We start from the raw sequence: 13,167 nt of genomic DNA, 5'->3' as shown, positions 1-13,167 counted from the left end.
TCCCAAAAATCTTACTAAAATCATGACATAACCTCCTATTTATATGGTCAAGGCAACTTAATGAAAGTTCTCATTAAGTACAAGTTTGCCACCTTGCCATTTCTAACTAAATATGACATTATGCGCTTGATTTCTTCCGGCTTCTCACTACGACTCGGATTGACGAAGGCGATAGACAACAAATGCATCAACAATCTCCCCCTTGGATATTGCCGTAGTCAATCCGTAGTGAAACTCGTAGCGTCTTGACTTTCTCTCTCTCTAAAACTCGAACGAAGATGTAGTCGACAGACAACTGCACTAACAAACTCCCCCTTGAATGTTGACGGAACCTTTAGTGAGACTCTTCAAATACTCTTGCTCGAACAGAATCCCAGTGGATCTGTCTTCAGCTTCCGTTGCTCTCTTTCTTCAGACTCTTCAGGCTCCCCCTTTCGTCAAGCTTCCGTGCTTTTGGGATCGACGCTTGGCTTTCCGTATTGACAAATTTAGAAACCTGCACATCTCAAACACACAATTATAACAAACAATATTGTGATTCAACTTAATGAATCAACTAAACATTTGAGAATTTTCACATTTAAAACTGATAAAATTTGAAACATTCCAATTTCTAATTCAAATTAATGAATTATCTTAAACATTTCAAATCAATTAACCAACCTGTCTGTTCATCATGTTTAGCCTTTGAGATTTTGAATGTCAGCTTTTCATAATCAGTTGTCGAAAATCTTTTTAGATTTTTCAAAATAAGAAACATGAATGCAAAGACAAAAATTAAATGCAGAAAAGAAATATGTACACACATATTACAATGAGTTTGTGTAAGAGGATCATATCAGTTTTTGAGACACATCACACGCACCATTAAGCTTTTAGACATTTTAAGTTCTAAACGATTCACGTTGATTGACGATATAGTTGTCCTCTTAAATTTTCATACAATTTTCAATCTATTCAGGATACTATTTAAGTGTTTTATGAACTTAGTTCGATTCATGTGTCCCACCTCTTGAATATACTCCCGTATCCAGAATCCCAATATTCAGTCTTACAGGCAAGAATACTACAATGATATCTGTACATAAATTAGGGGAAAGATGCGAGAACTGAGGGATCTCAGGTCAGAACTTCCATTCAGCAGAGAGATATTAGCTTCGACTTAGCAGTGTGTCCCCTTTAGAGGATCTTTTCAGCTACAACAGATGATTATCAATTTTATTGTCTAATCAACTGAGGGCTTTACGCTATGTTTCAAGCATTTTGCGGAAAGTATTAGCCAAGGACTAGGTCAGAACTACCGTTCAGCAGAAGTCCAGGAATAATACCCCAGACATCATAGAGTATAAACACCTAGTATATCAGAATACGAGACCTTTCAAACGAGATTTCAGGGGTTACCTATATATCCAAGTAGTGTTCCCCACGAATTTCACAAGTTTGCAATTTTAGGTTTATATCCCGAATAAATCTACTAAATGTACAAAAACCTATCGTCACATCATCAGTGAGACCGTTTATTACATTTGACATTACATTTCTTTAGCGTGCTGTGATAGTCCACTGATTTACTATCATTTCCTCTTGTCTCAACGAAACTCATTTTTTAATTTTTAATGTTTTTGACATTTTCAAATTTTCTAATTTTTTTTAAAATTTTTCTCCCCCTAAAATCAAAATATGTTTCAATTTTGATTTTCTGGGAAAATTTGAAAACAAACTGTACAAACTTGACAACTTGATGAGAATCACTTCAATTCTCCATCCATTTGGCGTAAAAAATCAGAACTCCCCCTCACAACAAACTATTTTCCCATTATGATTTCAAAACACTTAAGTTTGTTTTAATCAAAATGGTTTTTCCGGAAAATTAGTTTTGTGTGTTGTTTCATAAACACGGGGTTTCATCACATTGTTCTTCCAATTACCACTTATAGAAAAGATGAATCAAGTACAACTTAATGTCCCTGATTTATCTTTTGAAAGACGAAAAATCACCAGAGTGAAATTTCTCAAGAAATGTGCCGATTCATGTTCCACGCTTACCAACCTGGGAACTCCGGCAAGTCAGATTGTTCTATTTAAAAAGTTTCACCCAAGCCTGACTGTCCTTGGATGATATTGAATTCTTGTTTATCAATGGAGGAAAGTTTGTATCATCCATTGTTAAACCTGAATTCTCAGTTTTTACCTCAATAACTGGCTCTTCTGGTTTTGACGAACCAGAATCATTGCCTGAATGTGGCTTGTATGACTTTGACGAGCCAGATTCATCGCTGACATGTGGCTCCTTTGTTTCTGAAGAAACAGATTCATTGCCACAAAATGTTACCTTCTTCTTTATCTCCTCTTTTGTCCTCAGATTTGCATCTGACGAATTCGGTTTACTTGACTTTGTTGTCGAGTGAATCGATTCATCAGCACTCTTATTCGATCTGTCCGGTGAACCCGAGGACAAAATCTTCTCGAGATATTCTCTCGCCTTCTTCCTCTTCTTTCGCAGTTTTTCTTTTTGCCCTTGAGAAAGCTTCACTTTCGTTTCTTGAACTTTAGGTTCTTGGACCTTCTGTTCTTTGACTTTCTGGTCTCAAACTCTCAGTTCCTTGGGCTTGATAGTGACTGGTTTCTTTGCCAATTTCTGAGAATTAACCCTCAATCTTTCACTTGATTTCCTTGGGCAATCTCTTGCAATGTGACCTTTGATTTGGCAATTATAGCATCTCCTCGTCTCAAATCTTTGTCTCTGGCAGTTAACAGCAATGTGTCCTTGATAGCCGCATCGGTAACACACTCTGTTATCATACCAATCACCATTTTCGTACCAAACGCTCAGTTCAAAGCATTGTTTGGCTTGGTGATATTCTTTCCTCTTCTTGATTGTTGGATTTGACTTTTGAGCACTGTGGTCTGACCTGCACCACTTATTACCAACAATTTTTGAGTTTTCGTTTTTCAATTTTTGTGATTTTTTATTACGATTGGATGATCGATCTGATGAGCTTTTATTTTCTTTTTGAACATTTTTCGATGTTTTAACAATTTGTTTTTGTTCAACAATCTTCTTAACAGGTTTTTGCTTTGAGCATTCGCCTATTTCAGTAGATCGCAAAACAGTATTTTTGAATTTTTCTTCTAATTCTAAAAACAATTTTTGTTTTTCAATTTTTCCATTTATATCATCAGATTTCTCATCACAATCTTCAACTTTGACATTGTCAAAGTTTGTAACACAGTCACTTATTGGAACAAAATTGATCGGTTTTGGGCATGAAATATTCACATACGCTGAAGAAATCACAAAACCTTTCAATTTATTTTCTAGCTCACTGATTTTCTTTCGAGCTTGCTCACTTTCCTTTTCAAGTTGGATAATCTTTTGAAGATGAGAATTTATCATTTTTTGCTTTTCGATGTTATTTTTACTAAACACATCTCTCCCATCTTCTAGAATTTTTATTTGACTTTGAAATTCTTTTTCAATTTTTACTTTTTCATTTTCTAAATTTTGTTTTTGATTTTTCAAAACATTTTCTGATTTTTTAAGATTTTCGTTTTCTAATGTCAAACTCTCTAATTCCCTCAAGAGTTTGGCATTTTCGGATTTCAGATTTTCACAGTCTAAGCACTTCTCGGTCATTTTTACAGTTTCAGCTTTCTTCTCCACCTTGATAGCTGAAATTTCTTTGACCTGTTCCTCTACCTCTCGAACATTTTACTCAGATTTGACTTTTACTTCATCAGCTACTTCTGTATTACTAATCTTTCGGAATTCAAGTTCTCGAGCATGAATCTTTTCGATAAACATGCTCAAATTCACGTCTAAGTATATCTTCCTTAAATCTGACAAACATGTTCTCCACCCATCACCCGGTAAAACATTTCCCAATTTGTTAACCCATTCTTCATTGGTCTTGGTTATCTTCAATCACTCCATCTCCCAATACATCTCGATATACCTTTTGATCAATTCATCAATTGATTCTCCCTTGATACCTGTAAAATTTTCAAACTTGTTGAGTGTAAAATAGATTTCAGAATCCATGTTTTGGTATCAAAAGATTCACAATGACGAATTTTCAATCAATACAAAAATTCAGACAGTCTAAAACCAATTTAATCACTTTGTCAAATCACTGAATCCAATTTAATCACTTTGTCAAATCACTGAATCAGATGAATATCCGATTTAGTGACAAAAACTAAGCAACAACAGATCGGTTGGAAATTTCCTTAGACGAGTATCTGATGTTTGGCAAACCACGTTTTTCACTAAGTGGGCGTTGTAACAAAAGCTGTGATTGGTCCGATTTCTTTTAATGGGGCGGTGCAATTGACTTCACATGTAGATGACTTTTAATTGGGCCTCCAAATAAGTGGGTCGGTGCAACAAATCATAACAACAACCTGCCACAACCTTAGTGGGGCGGTGTAATGGGGCGAAGGTAGTGGGTCAATGACTAATTTCAAACAATTAACCAACCGATTTACAAATAATCACAAAACTTGTGATTGGGCCTCACTTCAACCAAAGGACTTGTGATTGGGCCTCACTTCAACCACCTTTTATGCACTCATATCAACCACCCAATTGCCACCTTTTATCAACCACCTCTAATGCATTCAATTGACTGAATTCATATGATATCATTATATTCTCTAATTAGACCGTCAATTATCCATATGCAGCCTTTTTTCCGATGTTCAGAAGATCACGTGAAGACGATGACTCATAAGCGATTCATACTGACAAACATTTGGAGCGGACCACATCAGGCACAATGAGCGAACCACAACATAAGCATTTGGAGCGGACCTATTATGTTGATTTTTGAGCGAACCTGATGTAATTCCAATGAGCGAACCTGATCTAATTCCAGTGAGCGAACCAAATCAATTCCAAATAAGCGAACCTGTATTACCAAATGAGCGGACCATGTCTGATCGTATCGTATGACGCGAATTCGGACCGAAAAACCGCGATTACTCCTAAACGACTTGGAGTTTCGAGCTGAAACTTGGTAGGGTTGTAGATCAGGTCTATACGCACAACATATCCAAAAATCAGACGAAACGGACCATGAAAACCTGTTCAATTTGACGTTTTTCAGTAAAAAACGTAAGAAATGAGTAGAAGATGAAGAAATCGATGAAATCGGATCTGAATCGGCTCTGAAATCGCTGAAATCTGTACGAGAACGATGTGTTTGATCAAGCAATCGAGCTCCTAGCTCTGATACCAATTGTAGGACCGGTTTTGACGCCGTTCGATTGCGTATCGGACGTTTCACGTGCGGAATCCGTGAACGTACGTGACCGAACACACAATAACGTACTACTAACGTGATTTTATTGACAGATTTGACAATTCCGGTACACGAATCACGTTTTCAACACTTTCTCTCTCTAGACTTTCTCTCTCTAGAAGTCTTCCAAGTCTCTTCTTCTAACTCTCCCAAAAATCTTACTAAAATCATGACATAACCTCCTATTTATATGGTCAAGGCAACTTAATGAAAGTTCTCATTAATTACAAGTTTGCCACCTTGCCATTTCTAACTAAATATGACATTATGCGCTTGATTTCTTCCAGCTTCTCACTACGACTCGGATTGACGAAGGCGATAGACAATAAATGCATCAACAATGTGGATGTTCCAAGCGAAGTAATGCCGCGAACTCTTTCATACCATCCAGAGGAGTTGATCATAGGAGAATTGCATTCAGGCGTTCGCACGAGACGTCAAATAGACCAGGGCTTAACATGTTTTTATTCTACAGTAGCACCTTTACAAACTGATTTCTCATTAAGTTGTTTCATCTCGCAGATCGAACCGAGAACGTATAAAGAGGCGCTTACTGAAGACTCTAGGGTCATTGCGATGCAAGAAGAGTTAAGTCAGTTTGAAAAGTTAGGAGTGTGGAAGTTAGTTGATTTGCCAGATGGTCAAAGGAAAATCAATACGAAATGGGTATTTAAGTGTAAGAGAGACGACAGAGGAGTTGTTGTAAGGAACAAAGCTCGAATTGTTGTTCAGGGCTTTAGTCAACAGGAGGGGATTGATTTTACAGAAGTCTATGCTCCTATGGCACGACTAGAGGCAATCAGAATTTTCCTTGCGTTTGCATCTTGGAAGAACTTCGAAGTATATCTGCTAGATGTAAAATCAGCGTTTCTTTATGGGAAGGTTAAAGAGGAGGTTTATGTCGGTACTGACCCAATCCACAAAAACAAATTCTACTTATTGGACAAAGCGTTGTATGGTTTACACCAGGCCCCGAGAGCTTGGTACGAGACTTTGTCTCAACACCTACTAGCCAACAGTTTTATACGTGGAAAAGTGGATGCCACTCTCTTCACTAAAGAGGTCGACAGACATCTTCTGATAGTACAGATTTATGTGGATGATATAATTTTTGGGTCGACAAATGAGAATCTGTGCAAAGATTTCGAATCAGTGATGAAGCAGAAAATCAAAATGTCATCAATGGGGGAGATGAAATTTTTTATGGGTCTACAAGTTGAACAACTACCTGAGGGAATTTTCATTCATCAGACGAAGTACGTGCATGATATTCCAGAGAAGTTTGGAATGTCAAGTTCTACTCCAGCTGCTACCCCACTTGCAACAAATCATGGGATTCACCCAGATCTCACCGGAGACAGGGTTGATGAAACGTTCTACCGTTCCATGATAGGTTCTTTGATGTACCTAACTGCTTCACGTCCTGATATCATGTACCCAACGTGCCTCGCAGCAAGATATCAATCTAACCCGAGAGCTTCGCACATGATTATTGTGAAGAGGATATTACGCTACCTGAAGGGAACTCCTACATTGGGGTTGTGGTATCCTAGAAAAGGCGACTTTACACTCGAAGGGTATTCCGATTCGAATTTCGGATGCTGCAAAGTCAATACAAAATCTACGACTGAAGGATTCCAGTTCTTTGGACCTAGATTGGTTACCTGGCAGTGTAAGAAACAAACGTCTGTGGCGCTATCTACATGTGAAGCGGAGTATGTTTCTGCTAGCAGTTGCTGCTCTCAGATCCTGTGGATACAGGAACAGATGCGCGACTACGGTTTGCAGTTTCTTAACACACCTCTTTTTGTTGATAATGAGGCTGCAATAAATATAACAAAGAATCCAGTACATCACGCTAAAACTAAACATATAGAAATTCGTCATCACTTTATTCGCGATTGTTTCGAGAAAAAGTTGATACGAATTGAGAAAATCCACACTGACGAACAGAAAGCTAATTTACATACCAAAGCTTTTGATAAAAATCGGTTTAAAAATTTGTTAAAACTAAACGGTATGAAGCTTCTTTCGGTGTCGGATGGCATTATTGGCGTTGATGAGAGTACTGTTGCGGATGAAGATGAGAAACAATCTGCAATGGTTTGTCAATTTTTTACTTGTTTTGGTATTTAGGGGGAGTAGATGTATATAGATATATTTTTCAGGAAATACAAAAATAGTAAAAAATGCAAAAATACAAAAATATGATAAAATTTCAAAATCCAAAAACAATAGAAAACTGAAAAAGAGCTTGTGTAAAAAGGGAAAATGATAGTACATTGGCTAGACAATTACAGTATGCTAAAGAATTGTAAAGTTTAAATGAGTTAAACAGTCTTGCTAATGGTGTGTCGATAGGTTTTCGCCCATTTAGTAGATTTATTCGGGATATAAACCTAAAAATTGAAACTTGCGTAATTCGTGGGGAACATTACTTCGATATATAGGTAACCCCTAAAATCTCGTTTGAAAGGTCCCATATTCTGAGATACTAGGTCTTTATACTCAGTGATATCTGGGGTATTATTCCGGGACTTCTGCTGTATGGAAGTACTGACCTAGTCCCTGAATAATACTTTCTACAAATGCTTGAAACATAGCACCACCCTCAGCATAAAAAGCGATGAAACATTGCAAAATGCTAATCGTGTGTTGTTGCAACAAAAAGATCCTCTAAAGGGGACACACCGAAAAATCGAAGCCGTCATCTCTCTGCGTATACGGAAGTATCGACCTGAGCTCTCACGGCCCTCGCATTTAACCCCTGACAGATATCATCTGTGGTATACTCACCTGTAAGACTGAATATCTGGGATTCTGGATACGAGTGTATATTCAAGAGGTGGGACACATGAATGAGCTAAGTTCATAAGACATCTAAATCGTATCCTGAGTAAATTGAAATCTGTGTGAGAATTTAAGATGGATCAGTATATTGACAATCGAGGTGAATTGTTTAAGTCTGAGCATGTAATTTGTCTAAAAAGCTGATATGATTCCCTGACACGCTTGCCAAAAATAAGTTTGTAAATAGTTTAATTTCTGCAATTTAAGTTTCTGTATTTCATTTCTTAGTTTAGAACACTTTATTAAAATCCAAAAATATTTTATTTCTGCTTTATTTTTTTGACAAACCAAAGTGGAGAGTTAATCGTTGGATTCTCGAAGATTGAAGCAGATGCAGGAAAAGTTCTGAGCTGAAGAATGAGGAGAGCTTACTTTGTCAGAGTTTGAGTGTTTTACAAGTTAAAACAAGTTCATTAATTTGATGCTTGTTACATATTTTCAAGAAAATGTTTTACAAAATCAGTCTGTATTGTCAAAAGATCAACTAAGGTCATTAAATTGGACTTGGTAGATTAATTGAGTAATCAGGGTCATTAACTTGGACCTGAATACTTGAGTGGATTTTTAGTACTGATAGTTTGTGTGATTTTGTGAAAAGATAAGTTTGTAATGTTTGATGTTTGAGACACAGCTTTTGGACTTCATCATTCCCATGGAAGCTAATTGTCAAAGCTTGAACCAGATCAAGACCTCAGATCCTAGTATACTGAGAGGGGGAGTCTGGATCAACAAGTCAAAGGGGAGTCTGAAGATGGAGCCAGGAAATGATTCTGAACCTGTGAAGATAAAGTTTTTACGATGAAAAGACAGAGTTGGAGAAAAGACCAAGACTGAAGACTCGGAGCCGAAGACTTCGTCAACATCCAAGGGGGAGTCTGTTGGTGCACGGAATGTCTGTTGACTACGTTTGTATCAAGTCTTAGGTCAAGATAGGTTAGATTATAGCTTGAAAGTCAAAATAGGGTTTATCTTGATAATTTCGCTCATGGGTACATAGTTAGAGGTGATTTCGCTTATTAGGTCATAGGGATTTCGCTCATTAGGTTTCATAGGGGTTTAGCTTTTGTGTCACATGGTGATTTCGTTTATATGGTCACCATATGAGCGAAATCAAGCAACCTATAAATACCTGTCATGTGATTTTCATTTGCAACTTGGAGCGAAATCTTGTCATGTGCTAGGTGACGAAACTCTCTCAAAATCGATTCAGAAAGCATCAATAAAGAAGGAATTAAAGAGGAAAAGCTGTTGTTACTTTGCATACATTGATTCCGCCTTTGTACACGAAGATGAACTGCCTTAACTGACTTTTCGGGTCATAGAACGGTCCAACATTTTCTTTGTTGTTAAGACATTGTAATACATTTAATTCAATAAAGCGAAATTGTTTAATCCATGGTTGTGAAACAATGATTCTGTTACAACACTCCCCGACATTTCCGCCACGTTTTGTTGTTTTACGTGGTCGGGGTGTGACAGAAAAGTTGGTATCAGAGCCAATGGTTATAGGGAATTAGGTTATTAGTAATAGACTATAACCTTCTTAGGACCCTAACACAAGTTATCTTGTGTTTAGATTTTAAAACAATACCGTCACTTGTCCTTAAGTGACAACCACAATAAGAACATAAATTTGAATCTGCTTTGAAAACTAATCATCTGTTCTAGGATGATTTATTGTAAGGTTTTGAACCCTCTAAGTTTTCAAAATCCTGTCAAAGTTTGGTCTAAATAATGTGAACACGTGCAAACTGGAAGGGTGGGTGCATGTACCCTGAGTTTTCTGTCTAAGGCTAGAGTGTTCGTACAAATCTGCAGTATCAGACCAGTCACTCTTACCTGGGAACTCTTGGGGTGAGTGTCCACTTATAGGCGAGCATGTCTTCGCGATACATCATGAGGACCTATTTACTTTGATTCAGCCTTTGTGTATCATTTGTTTGCTTCGTGGTTCAAATAAATGACCATCACCCATGCTTTTAGTCGGTATTTGTAACATCTTATTCTTACCTAATGCCACTTCACTTGTTTCTTCTCTTGTTTCCCCTTTTAGAATGCCTCCACGACGCGAGAATCAAATACCTATTGAAGATCTGGCAGCTGTCATTACGCTGCAAATGACTGCTGCAATCCCGAACATCGTTGCTCAATGTAACCAAGCTCTCAACAACAACAACGCCCCCTGTAACTTCAAGACGTTCAACTCGGCTAAGCCATCAATGTTTTCCGGGTCTCAAGGAGCGACTGCACTTCTGCAATGGTTCGAGAGTTTAGAGAGCACCTTCAGACATGTTTAATGCCCAAACGAGCGAAATGTAGACTTGGCTTCTAGTGTCTTTGAGAAACGAGCTTTGACGTGGTGGAATGGTGTGATGAGAGATAGGGGTGCCGATGTGGCACTGGCTCAAACGTAGGAAGAGCTTCGAGCTCTGATGATGAAGGAATTCTGCCCTCGTCACGAGATCAGGGCCTTAGAAAGGGAATTCGATGATCTTAAGCAAGATAGCGGTGAGCATCGAGCCTACACGGATTGTTATGAGGAGTTAAGTATGTTATGCCCAAATATGGTTACGCCTTTGGATAAGGCAATCGAAAAGTACATCGGTGGCCTCCCTGACTCAGTATAAGACATTCTGACTGGTAGTAATCCTACTACAGTTAGACAGGCCATTGAGCTATCCGCTACCTTGACTGAATCTCAGATCAGGAAAGGTAAACTTTCTCGAAAAAGTGGCAAGAAACCGGTCGAGGAATCGAAACCCAAGGAGGAACAGACTGGATCCCCTAAGAAGTCAAAGAAGCGAAAGGCTTCTCAGAACTTCGCCGTGGTTACTCACAATGATCAAGCCATCCCCAACCAACCAACCAGCTCAACCCCCTGCTAGGAAGCCCTACAACGGAACTGCACCCTTGTGCAACCAATGTAGCCTCCATCATCATGCCAATGTAAAGTGCCGCAAATGCCAAACTTGTGGACTCATAGGCCATACAGCAAGAGTTTGCCCAGCTGCAGCTACACCAAATCAAGCTGGCAACAATCCTGCTCAAGGTCGTTTTCTACCAGGTTCTTGCTTCAACTGTGGCGAGATGGGCCATTTCCGAAGAAATTGCCCAAAGCTTGCTAATGCGAATCCAGCGCAGGGATGAGCATCTGACCAATTGGAACACAACATTGTATAGAAATAATCAAGCCTTATGTATTATTTTCTTATGTTGTCATGTTTCATGAAACAGTTGTTGATGTTGTTTATAAATAAATCTTTTATTTACATTGCAATATGTTTATGTGGTTGCATGTATAAAACAACATATCCCCTACAATACCGACAATCAAGGAACCATATTCCTTGAAGAACAGCCTACCCCCAAATTTCTCCCACTTTATGACCTCTTGCGTTTTCCACGAAAATAATAAGTACTCGTTTCCTCCAAGGAAAACGAAGTACAAGGCGCAAGTTACAACTCTGGACGAATACCCAATCCTTAATAGGGGGCCTAAAGGTATTTTCGTAAGTCCTTAATTGTTGTATACCTTGAGTCGAATGTGGTGATTCCTGGTAATCAAAAATCGAATTTTTGGAAGATCATCCTATCATTTCAGATAGATGCTTGAGGACGTTGAAGTCCATCGACTGGGTTCCTGGTATACCTTGAATACCCATGTTCAAATCGACGTCAAGTTAATAGCAATCAATAACAAGATAATAACAATTAAATAACCAAGAAAACAATTATGTGATTATATGTTTATGTGTTCCCTTTTTATGTTTTTGTATTTTTGTTATCGAAATCCTCGTAGAATCTTCCATATCTTCGCATAAGGGATTCATAGTAGGATACCCAAAGGTTCTACCTTAAATCCTTAGTGGACCTCTACGTTGTAGTTAAGTCCCTTGGGTTATGAAGTACTATTCCATAATTGGACCCCTTAAGTGGTCTAGTTAAACAGATTGATCCAAAAATCTGGTTAGGAATATCACGTGATGATATAGCTGAAAAGACTCCTTTGTGGTCTAATTTAAGAGATCATTTTCCGATCTAATTAAAAGGACCCTAAGGTAGTCTAGCCACACTCATCACAGGTTTGATTTTTTTTCTCCACTACACATTATGAAATGCACTGTGCGGACTGTGCAAGGAATTACGCAATTATGGACGCGTACATAATTATGGAATTTGGTGCACAGAAACCACAGGAAGTTTTGTCATGTGTTTAGAGTTAACCCTTTTCATTTCCATTTCTAAGGAAGTAACCGTTGAAAATGACTCCGTCAATTCATTTTCGTTTCTGAAGATTGTCCGTTGAGGAAATGAATATCCGTTTGTTTATCCTTTTCATTTCCGTTTCTGAGGAAGCAACCGTTGAAAATGACTCCGTTAGCTCATTTTCGTCTCTAATGATTGTCCGTTGAGGAAATGAATATCCGTTTGTTTATCCTTTTCATTTCCGTTTCTGAGGAAGCAACCGTTGAAAATGACTCCGTTAGCTCATTTTCGTCTCTAAAGATTGTCCGTTGAGGAAATGAATATCCGTTTGTTTACCCTTTTCATTTCTGTTTCTGAGGAAGCAACCGTTGAAAATGACTCCGTCAGCTCATTTTCGTTTCTAAAGATTGTCCGTTGAGAAAATGACTCCGTCCATTCATTTTCATTTGTTTAATTCCTTCATTACCGCTTCTGAAGAATACTCATTAAAGAAAATGACTCCGTCCATTCATTTTCGATTCTGAAGAATGTACGTTAAGGAAATGACAGGATTATGCCTTGCATATCTCTGGTGGTTATTTGACACAAAGTCACAGACAGACTCCTACGAATAAATTTCGGGACGAAATTACCTAAAGTAGGGGAGACTGTGACACCTGTGTCACTACAACCATCAAAAAAATACCAAATCAATGAAATATTGTGTTTCATGCTTGGAATTTGTAAAAATATGTGTATCGTTTGCATATATCAATTCTTGTTCGATTTCGGGCTTTAAATCGCTTTCTGGAAGGTTATACACGATCTG

The sequence above is a fragment of the Helianthus annuus genome, chromosome 9, assembly GCF_002127325.2.
Source record: "Helianthus annuus cultivar XRQ/B chromosome 9, HanXRQr2.0-SUNRISE, whole genome shotgun sequence".
In the NCBI taxonomy this organism is placed as follows: Eukaryota; Viridiplantae; Streptophyta; class Magnoliopsida; order Asterales; family Asteraceae; genus Helianthus; species Helianthus annuus.
This window is presented reverse-complemented; position numbering follows the sequence as displayed.